The following is a 23,646-nucleotide window of genomic DNA, read 5'->3' on the forward strand; positions in this document are numbered from 1 at the left end:
CGCTTCCAAGTGTGCTGCAATCATTTACCATGTGTGACAAGCAGTGTCCTAGGCCTGACGTATGCTTGGGGGAGACAACCTGGGGAAATTTTGCATCTCACAGTCCAACATGTCCCATAGCAAACCCCATCCCCCCCCCACCCCCCACCCCACCCCCACCCCCCGTCACCACCATCCCAACCAATAGGACGCGCTCCTTTCAGTTGGTTACCTACCGTAAGTTTAAAAGTTTGGGTCATCCTGGACTTCTTTGTCATCCCAACACCCAACCCGCCAGCCAATCCGAGCTGCATCCCCAGCCACTTACATGTGGCTACCTATTTATTTCCAAGTCCCCACTCTCATCTTGGTCTGGTTGAGCACAGAGCTCCCCCACCATCTCTATCCAGCTCCCACTCTGACCCCACCCTCTGCTCCTCCATGGGCAGGTAGAGGGATCCCTTAAGACCCCGTCAGATCACATCCCTCGTCCCCTCGGCTTCCCCTGCAGCTCCTCATAGCCCACGGAGTAGAAGCCAAAGCCCGCCCAGTGGCCCACAGCGCCCCTCCCACCTCTCTGGCCTCATCTCCCTCATTTTCTTCTGTGCTCCCTCCACTCTGGGCAATTTCTTCTGCCTGGAACATTCTTCTCACAGTTATCCTCACCTGTGAGGGCTTGCTCCCTCACCTCTTTCCGCTCTCAGTCTCCATTTCATCTTCTCTCGGACAACCCCAGAGCCTCGTTTAAAAAGCCTGCATGCTCACACACACATGTGCTCCCTGTCCCCCTACTTGCTTTGTTTCTCTCGGTCTCCCTGATCGCCATCTGACACAGGCAGTATTTCCTTGTTCCTTGATGCCTGCCTCCCTCAGCCCCGCTGCGAGCCTCGAGAGACAGGGGTCTTTGTCTGGTTCGCCACCGTAATCCCAGTGTCTAGGAGAGTGCTTAGCACAGAGAAGGTGTCGCCCAGCTCAGTCTCACACACGGTACCCTTCCACCCTAGTGTAAGTGATGCTACTAAGAAAGGCCCCAGGGGGTGGGGATTGCTGGGAGCTAGCTGTGTGCCCAGCAGGTCTGTCTGGGGCTGGGGATGATGTTTCTGGGTGTAATTTTTTTAAAAAACCAGAAAAGGGTGGGGAAAAATAGATGGATAGATAACCAAAAATTGAGTCCCCATGGCAACCCCATATGTATCAGCGTAGAAATGCCACATAGCATTCAGTGTCTGTGATGGTTCCGAAGTGGAATGCCAGTCTCTTCTTCCACTGCACCTCTGCCAGCCCAAACTTTGAGTTAATAGCAAAGCACTTAACTGTTTCTGTGCCCAGGGATTCTTTAGGCACGATGGGAGGTCCTTATTCTCGGCCCTCAGTAATTCTCAAAAGATCTCAGGTCCTTCCTGGCACCAGAGGCCTAAAGGACATCCCTCAGTCCATCATTTTTTTCCATTAATAAGTACTCCCTCTGTGCCCTGCCTGAGCCCACACCCCGCATCCTGCAGTGTGGTCCTAGAGCCGAGGCTGTGGGACCTGTTCCTCGCATCATCAAGAGCTTTCTGGTTCTGTGCAGGTGCAGAGCAGGGAGTGGGGGTGGGGGTGGAAAGAGGAGCAAGAGCCTGGTGTGCAGGGAGGGGTACTGAATACAGAGTGGAGTGGTCTGAGCATCAGATCCTCACCCCTTCTCTCTCTCTCTCTCTCTCTCTCTCTCTCTCTCTCACACACACACACACACACACACACACACCACAGTGTAACCTGGTCTGATGCATCCCCTGAGCCTCGGGTCCCTCTTCACTAAATGGGCTTGCAGTGTCAGCCTCACAGGCTCAGGGAAAGGCACCGTGGACAGGAAGCACATGGGGGCAGGGAAGGGGTGTTCCTTCTCCGGCAGGACTGTTTCTGTGTGTTGCGCACAGAACTCCTGTGTCCGCAACTAAGTTGGGGGCAGGTGGTGATCATCGCCCCTCAGGAACCTAGGCGCCTGGGCACCCACTAGGCATCTGACAGGCACCAGTGAATGGCATGGTGTTAGACAACCATGTGCTCTTATGCAACAAGAAAGCAGCTAGCAAAGTCGGAGGCCCTGAGTACAAATTTGAGTCCTACCTGCCTTGCCCAGAGACCATGGCAGAGCCCCCCGCCCCTGGCCCCACACTCAGTCCCTCCATCGCTATGAGGACTAACTGCCTCTGATTCTAATCTGCCTGGTCCTCAGGGTGCCCTCTCGAGAGAAACAGGGGAGCCATGACCACCTTTGACATGGAAAAAGTCACCCCACAGTGCCTGCCACACCCCAGATGCCCACAATCTGGAAAGTTTAATTAGGTAATTGCTTGGGCTATGGAATCAGCCACCTAGGGTCAAATCCTGGCCCATCCTCTATTGCCTATGTGACCTTGAACAAGTGACTTGCCTCTGGAGCCTGGCTTTCCCCAGGTATCAAATGGGTCTAATAATAAGTAGAATGTTCCCGGCACTTGTGAGGACTCAGAAGAGTGGCAGGTGAAGTGTGTACCACAGAGACACAGAGTAACAGAGGCACAGAGCCTGGTGCTTGGTATGTGATCAGTACATGCTAGCGAGGCTGAGCTGCTCCTGGAACTGCCTGTGGAAATAATCAGGACTTTTCCCATCTCCCATTTGCCTGTGAGGAAGCAGTTCAGAGACATCAGGAAACTGTCTGGCACTGAGCATGGGTCCCTATTGTCAGGTGGAGCAGGAGGTGTGTTCTGGGCAGAGACCCAAGTGGGGCGTTGGCCATAGAGAGCTGGTTCTCCGCACAGCGTTGTTCTTGTTGGCTGCGGGTGACCCAAAGAACAGTGAGACGAAATGTTGCCCAGTCCCCTGCAGTGCCCATGAGTGGGGCAGAGGGGACAACTGTAATCCATAGGTTTTCATCGGCTGATTTCCCGAAGTAGATCGCCAGACCTGTCTTCCTAGTCCATGTTAGTCTGGACTCTCCACTGAAATCTCCTGCAAGCACAAGCACTTAGTCTAGTAGGCATATGTATGTGCAAGGGTGCACACACAAAAGGATCAAGCTAGATCAACGAATACACGTATGCGCATGTATTGTATCAAGCCAGAGATGTACCTGCACTTGAAAATGGGTAGTGTGTGTGTGTGTGTGTGTGTGTGTGTGTGTGTGTTTGTGTGTGCTGGGTCACCTATTGGAACTGGATCACCAAGTCCTACAGCACATCCAGTTGCACGACGGTGTGCTGACAGCCGGGCCCTGGCTGCATGTCAAGAGCATTGGCCAGCTATCCAATCAGGGCCTCCCATAAGGAAGCTAAGAATTTTACCACTGAGCCCCCAGGGCCTGTGTTAGTGGTGGAGAGAAAACCCCCTGCCCTGGGACTGCGCTGGTTCCTTCCCAGGAACAAAACCTTCCCAGAAACAAAACTCAGAACAGCGGTCTCCAGGTCTCCAGTCCCCTCCCCTAAAGACGCTGCCATCTGATGAGCAGCACTTGGAGACCTGAGAGCCGGTGCTGGCCCTTTTGCGCTGCCTGGCTGGCGGTTTTATGCTGCCTGGGCGGCGGTGGGTCTGTGAAGCCCATCCGTATCCCTGGCAACCCCAGCCAGTTGCCCTCCCTCTACCCCCCGCTGTCAGAGCCAGCTGTCTGTGGGGGCTCTCTGGAGGCCCGAGAGGGATGTACATACGTGTGCTGGGGGAGCAAGAAGCAGCCCTGGTGTGTGTGTGTGTGTGTGTGTGTGTGTGTGTGTGTGTGTGTGTGTGTACTGAACCTGCAGGAGTGTATATGAGTTCACATGGGCACCACTGACCCAGCATCTGCCTGAGTGGACAGGACGCAGGCTCGTGGGCACACATTCTGGAATGGGGTGTGTACAGTTGGGCAAGTACATGCGCTTGCCTGGGCCAGATCACCCTAGATAGAGCCACTGAGCTGTGATCCCCTGGACGTGTGTGTGGCTGCATCTGCCCGGCCAAGTCCAGGGCATCTGTCTGCAGGCGGGGCCACACTTACAAATGTGCAGGACCAGTCAACTCATGGATGGGACTGTGTGAAGGGCTTAATGTGTGTGTGTGTGTGTGTGTGTGTTTCTCCCCGTGTATGTGCCTGCATGTGCTGGGTCACACAGGTGTACACATGTGCACACACAAGGGGATCCAGCAGAAGGCACCTGTGCTAGCTCAACCGGAGACCTGGCTGTTGTGTTGTATCAAGCCCCTGAGGCACATGCACCCGGAAATGGGCATTTGCGAGCGTGTGTCTGTGAGTGTGTGCTGGGTGCACGTGTGTGCACACTCTCTAGGGCCCGGGATGTCAGAGCCATTGATTTTCTGTCTCTTAGAAATCCCCTTTGAGGTTTTCTTCATGTCTCTTTCATGAACCAGAAGCAACAGCCCCACCATTCTTAAAGCAAATCGGTTCCGTTTTGCAGTGAGGCGTCCTCTTTCCTCCACCCACCCCACCCCCACTGGTTGTGTGCCCCAAACACGGACACAGGAGCCTGCTTATCATTCATGGAGAGCCTGGAGGAGGGGGAGGGGAGGAGAGGGGCGGCTGGCTGGGAGGCAGGTTCTGTGTTCTGGCGGCTCTTTTCCAGCACTGTGGCCTTGGGCGACACTTCCTAGAGCCTTGGCTTCTTTGTGTCAAGTAGGCACAGAGTAGCAGTGGAGATGTTCAATGGTGAGCACCCCCCAAGATGGGAGCCCTCACACCTGCCTGGGGGTTTGTTTACCCAGCACTTTGGCCTTCCTCTTGGGGAGAGAGGCTTCCATCCCCACAACGCCCCAGAGTCAGACAGGTGTGGACAGGCCAGAAGAGATGCCGGGCCCTCTGGGAGGAAGATGGGCACATTCACTGCTCCCCACTGTATGTCAGGCTGGGCTCCAAGCTCCCCCTGACCTGCAGCCTGAGGCAGCTGTGCCCTGGAGAAGCTCCCAGGGAGCAGGTGGCAGGCCAGCAATGGGATCCAGGTTGGGCGCACTCCTGCTGCATTGGGAGAACACCCACTAAGGAGGAGGAGCTGAGATGGGCCTTGGAGGATGCCTGGACCCCACCTGCAGGGTGGCAGGCTTGTACAGTTCGCTGAGGGCGTGGGTGCAGAGGCGGAAAAGCACCAACCTGACCCCCAGCTCCAGCCTACTCCCCCCACCTCCTTTCCAAGTCCCCCTACAGATGGGCAGTCCCTCGAGGAGGGGTCCCTTCCCAGCCCCCTCCCACCCTCTCCCGCTGCAGTCTTTGTGGCCCAGGGAAGAATGCCTCGCTTTATCTCCCGACGCCCCCTTCCCTTTGATTCTCCTTTCCCCGGCGTTTCTGCTGACCTCTGCGTGTTGGGAATCCAATTAGAGGCGCGGACGGAGAGAGTGACAGCGCGCCGAATCCCGCCTCGGCCCCTCGGAGCACGCTCGGCCGAGCCGCAAGCATCGCCCGGCCTGCTTGTCATGCTGGGCCCAGCGCGGGGCTTTGTGGGGATTAGCTGCCGCGGGGGGGGGGGGGGGGGCGGGGTGCGCTCCGCAGATGGGACCAGAAGTGATGCTGGTGAATGGCACGTCCCAGCGGAGCGGGGAGGAGGGGGCTCGCAGTGCGGAGCGAACGCAGCTTGGGGAGGAGGGGAGAAGGGGCGGAGCCTGCTGGCCTTGGCCGAGGCTGGGCCGCCCTGGCTATTGGGGGCGCTTGGGGAATTGAGTGCGGTGACTTGGTTCCCCTGTTTGGGTTCAGCGTGCCAAGACCCAACACTCATCTGAAACAGAGCCAGAATTCCCATGGAAGAGGGGGTTGGAGACTGATTTCAGGGTGGGGCAGGGGAATGGTCTCAAAGCTTTCTTAGCAACGCATTTATGCTTGGGGGAGGGGCAGCGCTTGAGAAGTGAAGTCCAAGGCCTTCCATAGAGCAGAGCACGCTCTCCCCTCCCCGCACCAGCAAGCTTCTCCTGTTTTACAGCCGGGGAAACTGAGGCTCAGATCAAAGACATAAGGTCAGTCCCTAGCAGAGCTGGTTGTAAACCCTTTCTCAGCTGCCACCGCACCCCTCAGGAGACACTGACTCCTTCAACTTCCTGGACCCCCTGAGTGAGGGGGGGTCCCTGATGTTGCCTTCCCAAGAAGGAATGTTGGGCCTTTGTCACCAACAGCCCTGGGCACTGTGTGGTCTCTCAGCCCAGTGGGCCAGCAACTGCCCTAGCCCCTCTGGAAGTGCCTGGAACCTGCCTTTTTCTGGGTCTTGTGTGAGGTCCTGAGACCCTGGCCTCATGGAGGGTGGAGTATGTGAAGAAGAGAACAGAGTCCTGTGGAGAGCTACCAGGGGAACTGGGGGTTGTTGACAGGACCCCGGAATCTGGAAGGCTTCCTGGAGGAAGAGGCACCTGAGCAGAGACTGAAAGGACAGGCAGAAACAATGTGGGTATGCTGAGACAGGGGAAGTGTGGGGCTACAAGGGGTGCCCACCCCATCCCACACCCTCTGCCCTTTCCACAGTGGTCTCATGGCTCCAGAGGCCTGCTCAGCAATGGCTAGGGAGGGCCCTGGTGGGGCTGGCCGACTTTGGATGCTCAGGATCTTCCATAAGAATCACCATATGGTGGAACTGAAGCCAAGGAACTCTCGGGTAGCCTCTGGCCGGTGACAGTGGTTAGAAGGCCAGCGAGAGGAGAGCCTATCACTTGAGAGGCAGTGCTTCTCAGGCACTTAAGGCACCTTGAAACACGCTTTCCTATTGAAGCGGGGGCAGAGAGCCCAGTCCAGTTTACAAGTAAGAAACCCATTCCCAAAGGTAAGGGACACACAATATCCAGTCACACAGTGTCTGTGAAATCAGGATCCCATCGATCTTTCTACCCCCACCACCCTGCACCCCCCAGCACTGCTGCAGCCCGCTTTGGATGTGTTTATTGGGCCTGTCCCTCAGCTCTTCCTATCCTACCACGGTGCCTGGCACACGGATGGATGGGAAGGACCAGTCAGTGCTTCCTTCCTGATGACGATGATGATTTTAAATAACACACCAATACTAACCCTCATTCCATCAGAAACCCACATCTGGTGCATAACAACCCTATATAAGGTTTCTGAGCCTGGAAATCTTTATGGGAGCAGCCAGCCTCATCTATCTCCTGAGGAGCGGCTGGTGGATGTGAACCTCCAACCTTGGGGTTACCAGTCCACCGTGCTTACCCAGAAATGCCACTAAGCCTCCTTCCAGCAATAGTGAAGGTCACCTGAAATAGGAATTCATCTTTTGGCTCAGCTGATGAACACAAAACGGGCAGTGTGCAGACCCAAGAAAACAAGAAGAGATCATTCCCTCCCACTTCGCTCACTCGGCCACGCACCCCTCTCACCTGCTCATACCTACACAGCCACACCCTCTCACATGCACACTCTCCCTCACACCCAAGCATTCCCATCTGCACATCTGCTCACCCTCCCGTTCCCTGCCTCCTGCAGGGGCTGCCACTCACTGGAGAGTCCCCTCCAGGGACCATGGGGCTCACCTGCCAGGGCCAGCTTGTCCCCACCTCACACCCCATCCCAGTACCTTTACTTCTCTGCACCTGACTCCTCTTCCTGCACTCCTCCTCTGGTCTCTCACTCCCCTCCTCCATCCCAGTGCCTTCCTCTCTGCCTTCTTCCTCTGACTCACTCTCACTGCACTGTCCTTCCAGCCTGCGTCGTGTGTGTGTGTGTGTGTGTGTGTGTCCTCAGTGTGTCTCTGGACATACTCTCTGTGTCTCTATCTCTCCCCTCCCCCCAGACTCTTCGCTCAGGCCAGTGGACACCACTTGCCTGCCCCTGGACACACAGGGTGTGGATTATGGACTGGAGAGTGAATCTTGTCTCAGACCCACAGGTATCGGACTGGGAGCCCAAAGCAACCCTCCACCCCCGCCTTCCTCTTCCAAAGGGCTCTTCAGCTACACAGGCAGTGGGGTGAAGTGGGGGTGTCTTGGTCTCCTCAACCCCTCCTTTCTGGCCAGTTCTGTGCCACACACACACACACATATGTCAGAGGAAGGAGGGGGCTTACACAGCCCTAGGCCAAAGGCTGAGTCTCTGTTTGCTCTTCTGTCAAATGGAGGGGGTGGGTACTTGTGGGGGGGGGCATAGGCCTATGTGAGATCGGGGCAATGAGAGTAGTCAGTAGACTCCCAGAAGTTGGGCAGGAGGACGATCTCTGCCCTTAGAGGACCCACAGCCCAGGGCCAGCCAGGGGAGAACGGGAGAATTCCGCCCTGCACTGAGTCATGTGCTGGTAAAGTCTGACCCCGGCTCTTTGCCCTGGGGCCCTGAGCTCAGAACCCCAAGGAGCAGGGCACTCTGAGAGGCAGGGTTTGGGAATGGGGGAGGCATTGGAGGGTCTCAGTCCTAAGTGATGCGGGACCTGAGGCCTCCCAAGGAGCCCTTGCCAACGACGCAGTCTCAAACCTGGGTGTCTTTCAGCCAAGGGGGTTCTTAGGGGCCCGGGTTCCAATTTTAGCTCTGCCAGCTCCTCCCTCACCTTCCCCCAACACTAGGCTAGACCCCTGTGGGTATGGTTGGCACCTGTCCCTCCGCAGCAGCCCGCGCCACCTCATGGGGCCTCAGATGAGGGTTCTGAAAGGATGGAGCAGCATCCTGCTGAAATGTGGCCCCACTTGATTGTCAGGGAGCCACATTCATGCTTTCTGAGCCTCAGTTTCCTCTTCAGGGCCACTGAGTAGATTAAATGGGACTGTCAGCCTGGTGGGCGTGTGGGTAAATGTGCGCCAAGACCCCATAGAGTGCACTCAGACCGGCTCCTCCCTCCCAGCCCAACATGGGTCCTCCCTTTCAGGAGCTGACCTCCCCTCCCACTGCCTGAGACTCTCGCCCCAGGATGCGCCTGCCCTCTGCCCCCTCCCTCCACCTCCCCATGGCCACCCAGCCTGGCCAGCAGGGCTGGAGGCAATCAGAGGTTTTGAACAGCCCCCCACCTCCCGCCCACCATGGACCCCAGGGGCATGATGCCTTGGAGTGGGTTGGGGGTTAGAAATGGCTGTGAGTCTATTGGATGGCGTTATGGGTAAGAATCAGGCAGGTGCAAGAGAAAAAGAGAGAGAGAGAGAGAGAGAGAGAGAGAGAGAGAGAGAGAGAGAGAGTGTGTGTGTGTGTGTGTGTGTGTGATGCTGGTCACTAGCATGTGCCAGCACATATGTGCCTGCTGGGGGGCTGCAGATGTGTCTGAGGACCGACTGGGAGGGTGAAGTTGGTGAGAGAGAAGACAAAAGAACAGAGTACGCGGGAAGCTGCCCAGGGTGGAGGCTGAGCCTATTTGTATGCAACAGGGAGCCAGAGCCCAGCAAGGCCTCTCATAAGAAGAGCCTGATTCCCAGGACTCTGGAGGGAGGGTTCTCCAAGTGAGGCTCAGTCTGAGACCGTTCACGCCATGGAGCGCTTGCATACACATCGACCTGTCCAGCCCTCATTGGGCAGGTAGAGAATCTAAGCTGGGAAGTCACACAGCAAGTGACGGGCAGAGCTGGGCACCCCCGGGCCCCCTCTCTCACCTCCCACGGGGTTGGGTTCTTCCCATTCGTGGAGGGCCTCTGGAGACACCACCCAGGGGCACAGTTGGGCCCCTGGAGGAGTGGACAGTGATTGCAGGTGTTGCAAAGGGCCCAGTACAGATACTGACACTGGGTCATCTTCAGGCAACCTAGAAATCGGGGCTGGTTTCCTTCCCTTGGGTTTGGCCATCTGCCACACAGAGGCACAGAAAGATCACACAGCTGGAAAGTGGCGGAGCCAGGGGTCCTACCCAGACTCGTTGGTTCAAGAGCTTGTCTCATGCTGCCTGTTAGCATGTGAAGTCCTTGAAATACGGAGACTGTCACATGCAGTGTCCCTGTTACGAACACCAGCCGTGTACAGCCAGGGCTCAAGGATGCTGAGGAGGGCGTGAACCGAGGAGGGCTCGAGGTGAACAAATAAGCGAGAAAAGGGGGCTTCATCGTGACGCCTTCCCAGGCCCCAGGAGCCCCCCTCTCCGCACCACCCTTCCTAGTGTGCACGGCCCCACCCCACCCCCCTCCGTCACCCGGCAGGTGCTGGCTGTGCCCTCACAGGGCCAGGCCCCACAGGGACAAAGCCAGGGGGGCGCCTGGGTAGCCAGGCCCCAGCGGAGGCTGAAGCTGCTAACAGGCTGGAAATCTCTTTTGTCAAAGCCCGCACTGCCTCCAACCTCCTTTAATTAAAGACAATTAGTGCTTTCAGCCCCTCTGCACAGCTCAGCTCCCCTGTTTGCAAACACGCAGCTGCGGGAGCTCCATGCCCCCCCCACCCCAACCGCCACCGCCCCCAGCCCCGCTTCCCCAGAGACACACAGAGGTGCTTTTATCGGCAGCCCTCCGGCTGCAGCACCAAGAGGCGGGTCCAAGGCGGGAAGGATGATGGGGTAGCAGGAAGAGCAGGGACCCTGGGGTGGCCTGACACATGTTGGGCAGGGGTCCCACTTTTTGCAGAACAGCCGGTGGGTGCCAAGTCCAGCTGGGGCACCTTCGAGGAACCTGCCTCCTCTAACTCCTTGACTCTGCTGGGTCTTCCTTCCTGGAAAGGGACCGCCCAGCCTAGCAGAGTCTAGCAATCGGGCTTTCTCCCAAGGGCCGCCCTCTGAGTTGAACACGGCAGGCATTTTCCTGTGAGCCACCTAGGAAAAAGGGAGAAGTCCCACACACACGCTTGTAAGGGGAGCCGAGCGTTGGTTTTCTTGGGGTTTTGTTTTTAGGGGTTTTTTGTCATTTCATGCTCTTGGAATATTCTTCAATGACATCGTTGGCCTGAGAGTCTTTGCTGTAGACACTCAACCTACTGCCATCTAGTCAAATCCAGCTCCTCAGGACCCTAGAGCCTTACCAAACCACAGCCAGGCCCTGCCCACTCCCAGGTGCTGTGGGGCGCACGGGGCTTCCACCGTCCCCAGCAGTTGGATGCAAGCGCACACAGACGGGCGCAGCCCTGACTGCAGGCTCTGCGAGTTCCAAGTGCGAGGCCATGGTGGTTGAGGGTGGTCTTCGGCACCTCCTGGAAGGCCGCCCTCGTGTCCGTTATGTCTTCGTGTCTGCCAGCGATGCCTTCCACAGCCACAGCCGTGAGTGAAGGACAGGGGACACAGATGCCGGACGCCCCACTCAGCAGCAGCGCTAGGGAAAGAGCAAGCCGTGGCTTTTATTGAGCACCTGATGCAGGCCCTGGCTGACTCTGCCTCTGCACAAAAGCATCCTGACCTTAGCTCCGTTTTAGAGAGAGAGCAAGACCCCAGAAGGCCAAGGCCATCACTAAAAGTGCAGGAGCAGCATTCAAGGCCACCGGAAGGTAGTAACTGCCCATGGAGCCCAAGCTGTTAGAGGTCACAAGATCATGTCGTCCCTGTCCCTGTGTGCTTCCTCCCCACCCCACCCTTGACCCCCAACCCTGACCCCCGCCTTGTCCGTCCTGATCCTGTGCCAGGCAATTTCTGTCCTCCCCTTGCACAGCCACAGGACTTCCTCTTCCTGCGGAGGATGCCACGGGCAGCCCTAAGCAGTGGCCGTGCCCTGAGATGGTGGAGGCTCCGCAAAATTCTCTGGCGACAGAGGTGGCGGTGGCTGTCCGCGGGGAGAAGTGGGAACATTGGACCTGGCTTCTCGGAGGGAAGAGATGCTCTCAAGAAGGCATGACAGTGGGACCACAATAGTTTAGGCAAAGGCCAGGGGCAAAGAGCGAAGCAAATTCCAGGAAAGGTGAGCAGTTCCAGCAGGAAAAGTATCCCTGTCTCCCCTGTGAGGGAGGGGAGAGCGGCGTCGACGGGCTGAGTGACTATTCTAAGGTCACACGGTAAAGCAGCCCTAGGCTGCGGGCTGAGTGACTATTCTAAGGTCACACGGTAAAGCAGCCCTAGGCTGGCCTTCGGAATGCAAGCAGCGCTTCTCAACCCTTTTTACAAAGCTTGGATTTGACATCTGTGCTCAGTTGGTGAAGGTCTTCCCCACTGGACCCTTGACTCTGGTGGGGAATTTCAGTGCCCAGGACTGAGCAGGGACTTCAGAACTCCCTGCTGAGTCCATGAACTCTCCCGGTCACTGGCATGTGAGAGACCCACTGGGGTACCACTTTCCCTTGCTGGTTTCAGGACAGACATCTCAAATCAAGCACCGCACTCCTCCACCAAGCCCAGAGGACCACAGGCTCCTTGGAGCTCTCACACAGAGTCCAGAACCCAGGCTTTGCAGATGGAAATAAAAAAGAGGCTTCCTCCTGGGGAGGAAGGGGTCGTTGTGACCGTGGAACATTTTCTGAGCAGTGGCTACACACCAGGCACAGCTCCAAGTCCTTTAGGAATAATTGATTTCCACAATCTCTCTATAAACTAGATATGATTATCACCCTCTTTATTTCATGGAAGCAGAAGCAGAAACTTAGCAGTAAGTTGCAGGGCCAGGATTCAAACCCATGGAGCCTTGCTCCAGCAGTAGCCTGACGTGACCTGACCTCTCGGTAGGCTGCCTTGCCCCCCTCCACCCCCACTGTGCTGCTCCATCTGGTCCTGCCGTTGACATGGGACCTCCTGCCCCCCAGGGCTGCCCACCCTCAGGGCTGCTGTGTGTCCAGCCTGGCCTCCTCCCACCCTGTGAAGACCAGGACGGAGAAAAGTAGAGTCAGAGCCGCCAGAGCCGGGCCGGGCCTGGGATCCATCCACCTTTCGGCAGCCCGGGCCGTTTCCTCCTGCCTGGACAGCTTCCCAGCGGTGCCTCTGCAGGCCCTTTCAAGTCCCCTGGCACCCCCCAGCCCGACTTCCTGCGACCCCTGGCCCCAGCCTGACCCGCTCCACTCAATTTCCCAAGATGAGTTGCAGAAGCTGCGGGGTCTGTGTGCGGAGACGGGAAAATTAACGAGCTGCTCCCCAGCCGTCGGCGGTCTCCAGGCACCAGCTGGCCTGGAGTATTTACTCGGCACCCTCCGAGCGAGACAATTAAGTGGAGCTTAGGCTGGGGTGCAGAGATGTCTCCAGATGAGACAGAAACCCTTCGGAGATGTTTTTCCAAGGGATCAGTGCCGGGGAGCTTGTTTCTAAGGAACCGGGGTCTTTATTCTGATTAATATTTGTGTGTATATATTATATAGTTTGATATAGTTAACATTTTTCTCCCATTCATTTAGCATCTATTATGTATCCGTGGCTGTAACAATGGGCTCAACATAGGGGTAGTTGTGAGGATGGCACCGGACCGTGCAGGGTTTTGTTCTATGGGGCATGGGGGTCGCTATGGGTCGGAACTGATTCAATGGCACCCAGCAACCACAACAGCATGCCGGGCTCATGTCTGGGTCACTTCATTGAAGCCTCGCCCTTCCGCTTTGAGGGTACACAGAATTATTCCCCGTTTACACAAGCCAACGTCCTCAAAGGCTTAGAAACATCACCAAGGGGAGCCGGGATTTGAACCCAGTTCATCTGTATGATTCCGAGCTTGTGTCTCTTACAAAGAGTTTCTTTCCGGTCCTCGAGAGGATCTAGCACAGGGTTAGGTGCCACGAGTGTCCCAGTAGCCAGAGAAGGCGAAGATGAGACCCTCCCCACACCCAGTGCTGTGCCACGGGTGTGTGAACCCCAGCAGGCCTGGTTCACTCACCTCAGTCCTGACCGTGGGCCAGGGTTTCCCTAGGAAGCAAGGCTTGTACTGGGCTCTGCAGGCGGAGAGGAGCCTGCCCAATGAAGCTAGATCAAAGGGCATTCTAGACATGGCCTGGTCAGCAGCGACACCACGGCATGGTGTGCGTCGGGAGAATCGTCCAGAATGCTCATTGAGCTCATGGGGGTGGGGGTGGGGGTGGGGGGAGGGGGGAGGGCAGAGTGGACAGAGGCCAGTTGAGACCATATGGTAAAGGTTGGTACCGGCCAGCTGAGGAGTGGACTGGGTGGCGGCTGTGTGGGAGACATGGGCATTCGCCGTGGAGCAGAGCTGTGGGAGGCGGAAGCTCCACTGCTGCTCACCCATGCAGGCCCACCTGGCAGGTGTCCTGGGGGGTCCAGTCCTCAGGCCCTTCCTCCTCTTTCCTTGACCTCATTGCGCCACCTCCTTCTAGCTGCCCTCCAGGACCTACCATCCCCCTTCCACAAGTCAGGCCAAGACTAACTCACTGGGCCTCTGTCTCCCCAAAGTCAGAGACAGAATTCTGCCTCTCTGAGCGCTCCAGGCGTGAGTGAAGAGACCCTCTAGTCGGTGGGGGTGGAGGTGGACGCCAGTGTCCCAGGGGTCAGGAGACACATGCTGGGCAGGCAGTTTCTCTCCTAACCCTGCTGCCTCCCCTGCTCCCTCCCCAGCCCCACTCCGGCTCAGTCTTAGGCACTGTCACCGAATCTCCCTTGGCCGGTGGTATGAACCCCCAGTCACTTCTCAAGAACAAGATGAGGCCATCTGCTTCTATGAAGCCTTAGAAACCCTATGGGTCAGGGCTTCTCCGTCCTATGGAGTCACGATTGGTCCGACTCCACTCAAGGGCAAATCAAACTCCAAACTCAATGCTGACTCATAGCGACCCGTTAGCGAACAAGTTAGAGCTGGCCCGTGAGTTTCTGAAACTGCCCCTGTTCATGGGAACAGAAAGCCCTGTCTTTCACCCAAGGAGCAACAGTGGTTCCAAACTGCTGACCTTTCGGGTCGCAGCTCAACACAGAACCACTGTGCCACCAGGGCTGCTGTAAGGTCGCCCTATAGTGATAATACATCCCTATGAGGGGCAGTGTTTGTCACCACACCCCAAGGCAGGAATGCCGGGCAGCTTGAATGGAGGACTGACAGCCTGGTGCTCTAAGGAGTGTATATTTGGGCCAAGTCTCCTTCTCAATCCCCACCTTCCATGCCATTCATAGTGTAAGCTTGGCTCCAAGAAGCCCGTAGTAAATTACTCAAAGGACCTGCTCCCAGCCCTTGGGTGAGGTGGCAGGAGTTAGAACTGGAGAGCCAGGAGAAGCAGGTACTGGTCTCAGTGTAGCCACCTCCTTGCTGTGTGACCCTGGTGAATCTCTGGCCCTGTCTGGGCCCTGGGGCTGGACAGGCAGACAGCTCAGAGCTCTGAGAGGCACTTGAAAATCGCCTGAGCCCCAGCCCTGTTTCCCACGCTCCTGGTCTGCGAGCTTATACTTGGCATTGCCAGTCTAGGAGACCCCGGAAAGCCAAGTTCCAGTCCCACAGAGGATCCCAACTCCCAATGCACTTTTGTTTGGCCCCTGCTTGACACCCTGAGGTACTTGGTTTATTGTGCCAACCTGGCTGATAAACACATGTGGGGTTGATTGAAGGGTGGAGGGATAAATGGCTCGGTGAGCCTCGCCTTTCAAGTTCTCCGGTCTCTTGCTTTCTGATGGTTGGACCAGGGTTCAGTTGTCTTAGTCAGTTCCCTGCTTCAGCTGGCAAGGCCTACTTCCTGAAAGACATCCCTGAGGAGAAGTCACATGGACCTACCCCGATGCAGCCCTGGGTGCTGGAGAAGCCATGTGGAGACCCCTGCCAGCGCTGAGATGCTTACACATTCACTGACTCGGTTTTCCTCCTGCAGTCAGCATTATTGCGTCTGTTTTATGAGATGGGGGAGGACTTTGTGGATTGGTGTCGGACATATGGGTTAATGTTGGACTTGTGGGTTTGCACTGCACTGGGTTGGGGGTGTTTTCTTTTTCATCGTTTTATTAGGGGCTCATACAACTCTTATCACAATCCCTACATACATCAATTGTGTAAAGCACATTTGTACATTCATTGCCCTCATCATTCTCAAAACATTTCCTCTCCACCTAAGCCCCTGGCATCAGCTCCTCATTTTTCCCCTCCCTCCGTACTTCCCCCTCCCTCATGAACCCTTGATAATTTATAAATCTTTATTTTGTCATATTCTTGCCCTGTCCGATGTCTCCCCTCACCCACTCTTCTGTTGTCCGTCCCCCAGGAGGTCACCTGCAGATCCTTGTAATCGGTTCCCGGAATGTATTTTTGATGTGCACTTAACCTTTATATAAAACTCTCTCCTAGACATGAGTTTCTGTGGATTTGTATTTCTAAAGTACCTAGATGAATACACACCCCGAACCCTGATGCCCTTGGTGAGTCAGCATCAGGCCCCTCAGCATTGGCAGAAACTGACTCTTTCCCCTCGCTTTCGCTCTGGCTCAGCCAGCCTCAGCGGTGGCCCCAGGTGAGAGAAACTCCATAGAGACCCTGTAGGGCAGGGTGGAGCTGCCTCACAGGGTCTCCAGGGCTGTAACCTCTAGGAAGCAGGCTGCCACTTTGTTCTGCTGGTTTGAACCATCAACCTTTTGGGTTGCAGCTGAGTGCTTTAGCCGCTGTGCTACCCAGGCTCCTCCTGAGTGAGAGGAAAAACCAAACCCAAACAAAATTCGCTGCCATAGAGTCAATCCAACTCATAAGGACCCTCTAGGACAAGGTGAAACTGCCCCGTGGGTCTCTGAGACTGTAACTGTTTGTGGGAGTAGAAAGCCTCATCTTTCTCCAAAGGAGCAGCTGGTGGTTTCAAACTACCAGCCTCGCGATTAGCAGCCCAACACGTAACCACTATGCTATCTAGGTGAAACGGGGGACTTAAAATAACCTTTCCAGGGCAGTGGGGGTAGAGATAGGGTCAGAAAGAGATGGCAGCGTGGTATGAGCCTGCAGAGTCTGCTTGCCCGGCTCCAGCAAGGCTTAGTTAGCTGTGTGACCCAGGGCCAGTCAGTTCACTTCTCTGAGCCTTTGGACACTTGAAAGGACAGGCTCCCAGGCTCCCTCCCTGGGTAGTGGAGGAATATGAAGTGCTGGGAAGCTCCACACCACCAGTCAGCTCCCCTGGCCTGACTGGCCTGGCCGCGGGCAGTGGTGCTACGGCCCTGGCTGTGTCATCTGCTGCCTGCAGGGAGGGGCCTCGACCCACCTGGGGATTTTCCAAAAGGCTTCCTCTCCGAGTGGGCAGCTATGATGTCGGTGAAATCATGGAACACATTTTGTAAGAAAATTAATAAGGAACCCACGGAGATGGAAACTGTGAGCCCCTAGAAACCACAAGGGGACGGGGGTGTGGGGCAGGTACTCAGAGGTACAGATCAAGTTGGAGGGGCCTTTAAGAATGAAGGCAGTAGGACTGGGGCCTGTGGAGAGTGAGGAGCTCATAAAACCTGAGGACAGGACAATGCCAGCAAAGGCAGAAGACCTCTCTCTCTCTCTCTCTCTCTCTCTCTCTCTCTCTCTCTCTCTCTCTCTCTCTCTCTCTAGGCCAGCCAGGCAACACCAGGCCAGAGGGGTGTGCACGGAGGCGAGATCTAAGCCCCCGCACTGCAGCCTCAGCCTCCACATCTGTAAGATGGGCTAGCAACGGTTGCCGCCGGGATTAAATGAGGACTTAGAACAAGCCTGGCAGAGCTGAGGTTCCAGAAGCAGCCGCTGACCTTGATCTTAGTGTGAATGGGAATGGAGAGCTTCTGTTTTCCCTCCGTCTGAGACTCCGCAAGAGTCTGTGCCCAGCAGGAGGTTGAGGAGTTGGGAGAATGGCCAGATTGAGGGGTTGGTGAATGGACGGACAGATGGATGGAAAGACTAATGAGCAGACAATGGGATGAGTGAATCGGTGGGCATAGATGCTTAAGCCTACCACCCATGAGCCCCTAGCCAGTGGTGGGCACTTAGTACCCTTTTAGTTGATGATTTGTTATTTTCTATAATTGGGTTTCTGAGAGCCTTCGATGTGATGGTTCAATATTATAAGGCATGCTAATTCTTCAATGAGTTCCCAACATCCACTTTGTATTGCTTTGTTTACAAAGCGCCTCCACAGCCATTAACCCACTTCATCCACACCGCAACCCATCACCCAGGCTCTTTCCTCCTCCACTTTTCCCGTGCGGGCAACTCGCATCCAGAGAGGTTCAGTCACTTGTTCAAAGTCACACCGCTCTAGGTGCCAGGGCTGCCATTGAAGCCCTGGCTGTCTGACTCAGAGGGATGGGCCTCTTGTCTTCCAGGGCTCGCCCACCAGTCGGTCACTCTAGGCGAGGTGGGCCAGGTGACCGCAAGAGTAGGAGAGAGGTGGCGGTGGGGGTGGGGGTGCGGGGGACCTGAAGGATGGAGTGAAGAGCTGGTACCTGCTCTGCACAGGTGGCTGTGTCCTTGTGGGCAGTGGAGAGACCAGTCCCAGGGAGGTTGAGCTGGACACCAGCCCCGGAGTTGGGTGCTGAGGGATTCAAAAGAGGGCCAGCTGGGAGACAGGCTCTGTAGCTGGGACACGAGGTGGACACTGAGAGGACGCCGAGGACACGCCCAGACGTCCCTGGATTGGATGCATGTTGTGGCATCTCTGTCTGCCAGCTCTGTAGCCACAGGAAGGGACTTTGCCATCTGCACCTTGGTTTCTCCTCTCATAATAGAGGCTGCGAGGGTGTCACGTGTGGCTCTACTTCCCTGGTGGTCACCAGGGTTCTCTCCCGCCCACACTGTTGGCCGCCCTGCCCCCTCCCTTCCCTCGGAAGGTTCCTTGGCACTCCAAAGACCGCAGCCTCCAGTCTGGGCTTCAGAGAGCCTGGTCTCCCCATGTAGTCGTTGGCTCCTGTGTCTCTGTTTACTGAGGGCCCGCTGAACTGCAGTGGTGGCTCATGGGTGGACGACCCGCTCCCACCACCATCCCTTTCTGTGTGGAAGATCTGGGTCCTGCCAGTGTCCTTTGGACACCGCCACCACCCCCCACCCCTCTGGCAATGCAGGCTGGGGCGTGCTATGATGCTGGGCATATTTCAACAGACCTTCCTACTCCCACCCCCCACCCCTAGCCCCTCCTTCATTCCATGCTCTGCCCTTTCTCTCCAGCCTGGTAAACCCATGCAGCCGTGCATCATGGGAATGCCACGCCCACTTTACAGATGAGGACCCCAAGGCTCAGAGAGGCAAATGTACTTGCTCTGGGCTGTGAGTTCCGCCCGCCTCTGACACCACCAGGATGGGATGGGTGGTCCTGAGGTGGAGGCCAGGGCACTGGGAGGACGCAGGGCTGTAGGCCCAGAAGCTGTGTCCTCAGCGGCCAGCCCAGGCCTCTGGCCGCCGAGGTTTACAAGACAAGGAGGGACCCCAGTGGGTTCTCTTCACAAAGGCTCCATGCTCCTCTGGGGGGAGTTTACGGCCAGAGGAGTGTGCAGAAGCCCAACTCGGCTCCCTGCCTGTCACCTTGGAGACGACCCGGGCTGCCCTCCACGCGTGAAGACTGCCAGGTGCCCAGGTCAGAGCCGGCAGGGTGGGGCACCCCGAAGCCTGTCCCGAGGCCTTCTTGCTGAAGGATGTGAAACTCGTTTCTGTGAAAAGGTCTTTTCACAGCACAGACCCGGTGGCTCCTTCCTCCCCCTACAGCGGGGTCTTCCCAGCCTACCACCCTTGAGGTCAGACAGGCTGAAGTCTGGGCCACCTGAGTTCGAGTCCTACTGTTGGGCTGCTAGAGGCTGGACGAGTCACTGAGCCTCTCTGTGCCTCCTTTGTCTGTACAATGGGGAGACTGACCGAAGTCACCCCTTCAGCTCTTTCCACCAACACACCCTGAAGCCGAGCCCAGGGGGAAGAATCTAGCCGCCCATGTGGGGTCACCGCAAAGCTTCTGGTGTGGCTGGGCCCTGACTGCAGACCAGGCAGGGTGCGGCCAGCCCACGGCAGGAGGAGGGCTGCTGGCTGCGGGGACGGAGTCCAGGGTTGGCCCCGGGCCCTCCTTGGCTCTTCATTTCTGTCCAAGTCTCAGGGGCTGCTCGGAGATTCCAAAGGCATTTAAACATGTTGGAAGCAATTTGTCAGTCTTGGAAGCTGTCAGGAGGCTCCGACAGCCGTTTAAAGGTCCCACAATCTGTGTGGCGTTGGCAGAACCCTGCCTAGTGGCGGACAGTGTGAAGGTTCTGGGGAAGGGCCTGGGGCAGGGTAGGGGCTGCAGCAGGAGAGTGGCTGCGGTCTGGGCAGCTCTGGTGTGACACTGTCCGAAGTGGCCCTCCCAGGAGACAGTCTGGGTGTCTGTGCTTCAGGGCCCAGAAGCTGTGTGGGCGCTGAAGCGGAGGAGCAGGGTTTAGAAGTTGGCTTTACCATTCACCCGCTCTGTGGCTCCAAGTCTATGACCTCACCTCGCTGGACCCTCCTTCTTTACCAATGGGAAAACACCACCTGTCCGGCAGGCCTAGCTCCTGTGTCCTGCCAGGCATGTGTGACATTGTTAAGAAAGGACCCCTCCTCCCTGGGCCAAGCGAAGGGCTGCCAAGAGGATGAACAAGACAGTCTTACAAGTACAACCAGCGTGGTCCTGAGGCTGGCGAAGGCAAGACTTCAAGCCGCTTGCTTTGGCCCCAGCATTTGGCAAGACCAAGCGCTAGAGAAGGGCATCATATTTGGGAACATAGAGGGTCAGCAAAGGCGCGGGAACCCCTCCCCCCATGAGAGGGGCTGACCTCCCTAACCCCGAGCCCATCCCGATGGTACCTGGTCATGAGGGAGCGGCCATGAGCTATGCTAAAGGCCTTGCTTGGCCAGGATGCCCACAGCTACCCATGCCTCCATGCCCGAGGAAGGTTCTTGGCTCACAGTCTCAGGTCCGGCTTCCTGTCTCTTGACCTCCCTGAACCCCAGCGCCATTCTTACTCCTACCCTGTCTTCCCTCCAAAGCTTTACCCGTGGCCCAGCCACCCTAGTCCCACCTGCAAATATAGCCTTAGCTCCTCGGGCCCTTTGCGCATCAGTCCCCTCGATGTGGAAAGCCTGCTCCCATCTCTGCCACTTCCTCCAGGTAGCCCTCCAGATGCTCTCAGCTCCTCTTCTCGCCCTCTTCCACGAAAACTCTTGCTACCAGGTGGCTCCTCCCCTTTCCCTGTGCAGTAGGCCTGGGGTGTCAAGGCAGACAGGCCAAGTTCAGGGCCCAGCTAAGCCTCTTACTTGCAATGTGGCCTCGGGCAGACTAGGCTCTGAGCTCTCTCATGCCTCAGTTTCCTCCTCTAGAAATAGAAAGTGTCTCTCGCTCTGCCCAACTGCTAGGAAGTTCAAATGAGAAGATAGGCAGGAAGATGACTAAGCAGCGTGTAGGAATGCTGTTACTAGTAACTGAGTAGTTTGCCTCGGGTCCTTCTGGGGAGTGAAGGGCCAAGCCAGGACTCCTGATTGGAGGGCCTTTTCTCTCCACTGGAGCCCCCAGGCCACCCTGGGGTCCCTCTCCAAGAAGATCTACTTTTCTCCAACTTCCTGACCCACTTGCAGGGCTGCAGCGGGCAGGCTGGCTCCCAGCTGGGACGCCCCCCACCTCCACTCCCAGCAGCTTACAGATCTGCTAAATGCATCATGCCTGCCTGTGAGACAGGCAGATCAATACCTCAGTGGATGGGCAGCATTGCTGGATGCCACGGCCAGCCCCCATGGGTGAGGACAGACCAAGAATAAACACAACCAGGCCTGCTCCCCCCACGGGGTCAGGCCAGGCCAGGGCACAGCCATGTGGGTTTGAGACAGCCACCTGGGACGTCAGCAGCAGCAGCGGTCCAGCCGACCTGATCGGACCAGGCACAGTTCTAAGTTTGTTTACTGTCGGCGTTAGCTCACTGAATCCTCACAGACTGCCGACTCCCCGCCCGCCATCTAGAGCAGGAAGCAGCTGAGGAAGGGGCTGAGATTATACCCATTTTACAGATGAGGAAAGCTGGCACAGAGGGGTTCAGCAACGTGCCCAAGGTCACACAGCTAGAAAGGGACCCAGTCAGGATCAGGACCCACACTGCTGCCTTCTTAACTGTGCAGACCACTCTGTGGCCACCCACCCCTTCTGTGCTAGTCCTGGTAGACTAGAGAAATACATTTATAGACACTCACATGTGTATAAGAAAGAGCTTTATATGCAAGAGCGATTGAATATTGAGGAACCATCCCAGTCCAGATCGAGTCCGTAAGTCCGATATTAGTAGCCCATGTGTCCAATGCCAATCTGTAAAGTCCTCTTCAGATTCACAAAACACATGCAATGACGCTGCCTGCAGGAAGATCACAGGCCAGTGGGTGGGAAGTCTTGTGGATCTGGCGGTGTTGTAAGCATCTCAGCGCTGACAGGGATCTCCACGGGGCTCCTCCAGTTTAGGCCACTAGTGTAGTTTCATGTGTCAGCTACTATGTCTCCCAGGGAGTGAGCAGACAGAGCGTGTGTCTCCATCTCCAAGGAGGAAGACAGGAGTTCCCAGAATCCTCAGGAGAAGGCCATGTCCACACAGAGGTTGCACTGACTATGACCTGATTGACAGGCTAGACTCCACCTCCACGTTTGACCACTCTTACTGCAGCCAGTCCCCTCACTGTTCCCAAACCATGTGGTCTCCCACAGGGTCCTTGTGCACATCACATGGCCAGCCCTCCTCAGGCCGCCTCTTTCAGCCCCTCCTTCTAGCCCTTTCTCAGCACCGGATCTGCCGCAGCAGTCCAGTGCCAAATCCTACCAGGTGTCCCCTTAAATAGCCCTAGTCAGCCAGCCGGCTTCCCCCAGGCCCAGGCCCAGGCCCAGGCCCAGACCCATCCTTTTCCTCTCGCATTTGGACAGCTACCTCCAAACTGCTCCCGACCTCCTCTTGCCGGACCAGCCCTTGGCCCTCTGTGAGCCCAGGCCCATCTTCCAAGACGGCAGTCTGGTCCTATTGTGCATCTGTCTCACACACATGCCCAGAGCACATAGGAGAAAGCTCAAACTCCTTCCCAGCTTGCAAGCCAGGCCCCTCGCCATCTGGGCCCAGACCCTTCACCAGCCTCTTCCCCACTTTCCAATCGTTCTGAGTGACTTGGATCGGCTTGGCCCTGCCTCGGAGCCTTTGCACATGCTGTTCTCTCAGCCAAGGCGAACCTTCCTCCCTAACCCTCCCACCCACTCCCAGCACCATCTGCCTGACCCATTCAGTTTTGACATCACCTCCCTTAGCTCTCTCTGAGCCCTCCTCCCACCCCAGCCCCATGCTTCCCCACCACAGCCTCTCTCACTCTCGTTGTCTCTGACTGTTTGGGTGCCCCCACCCCACTTAGACAACACCCCCAACCCCAAGCTCCTAGATGGCCCCTGTAGGCTACAGCGAACCCCCAGGCCCACCTGCCCCAGGGTGCTTCTCACTCCCAGTTGTTCAAGGTCTAGTCCTAGCTCCCCCAGAACCAGGCTAGGAGACCACATCCCAGGGCCTCTCCTCTCTGTACCACGGCCACCAAGCCTCGGTGAAAAGAGGCACCTGGACCAGATGACGTCTCGGGGGCTATAAGCCACGCCTGGTCTCCCGGCAGACACTTCTCTCTGGTGCGTTTGTGCTCTTGCCCCGGTCTCCAGATCTCTGTCTTCAGCCTCGGCCTTGCTTTTGGCCTCTCTGGCAAGCCTCCCTTTCCCTTTCTGCCTTCAGACTTCCTGTCAGGACGGAAGCCCCCCTTCTGCAACTCCAGACTTAGGTCAGGTCTGGGAGACCCCGGTCCCTGCACCCATCTTTCCTTCCTAGGACCCGCCATCTGCACAGCCCCAGTTGGGCCATTAACTCGCCAGGAGTCCAACCAAGCTATAAATAAGTAAAGGGGTGAGGGTCCCTGGAGGAATTCGAGCCCAGCTGGCTGCCCCGTCTCTGGCCAGATCTGGGGTCTTGGCTGCCCAGGATGGACTCGGAATGACAGATCTTGACATGTAATCATGGTCCCCAGAGAGTGACG

General features: G+C 56.8%; 1 protein-coding gene across 2 annotated transcripts in view; it reads left to right on the forward strand.

Moving 5' to 3' along the window:
- The window catches only part of EPHB2 (EPH receptor B2), a 141,469-nt gene that overhangs the window by 17,596 nt on the left and 100,227 nt on the right, over window positions 1–23,646 (forward strand). The window lies entirely within an intron of this gene.

Source organism: Tenrec ecaudatus, chromosome 1, assembly GCF_050624435.1.
Source record: "Tenrec ecaudatus isolate mTenEca1 chromosome 1, mTenEca1.hap1, whole genome shotgun sequence".
NCBI classification, from domain to species: Eukaryota; Metazoa; Chordata; class Mammalia; order Afrosoricida; family Tenrecidae; genus Tenrec; species Tenrec ecaudatus.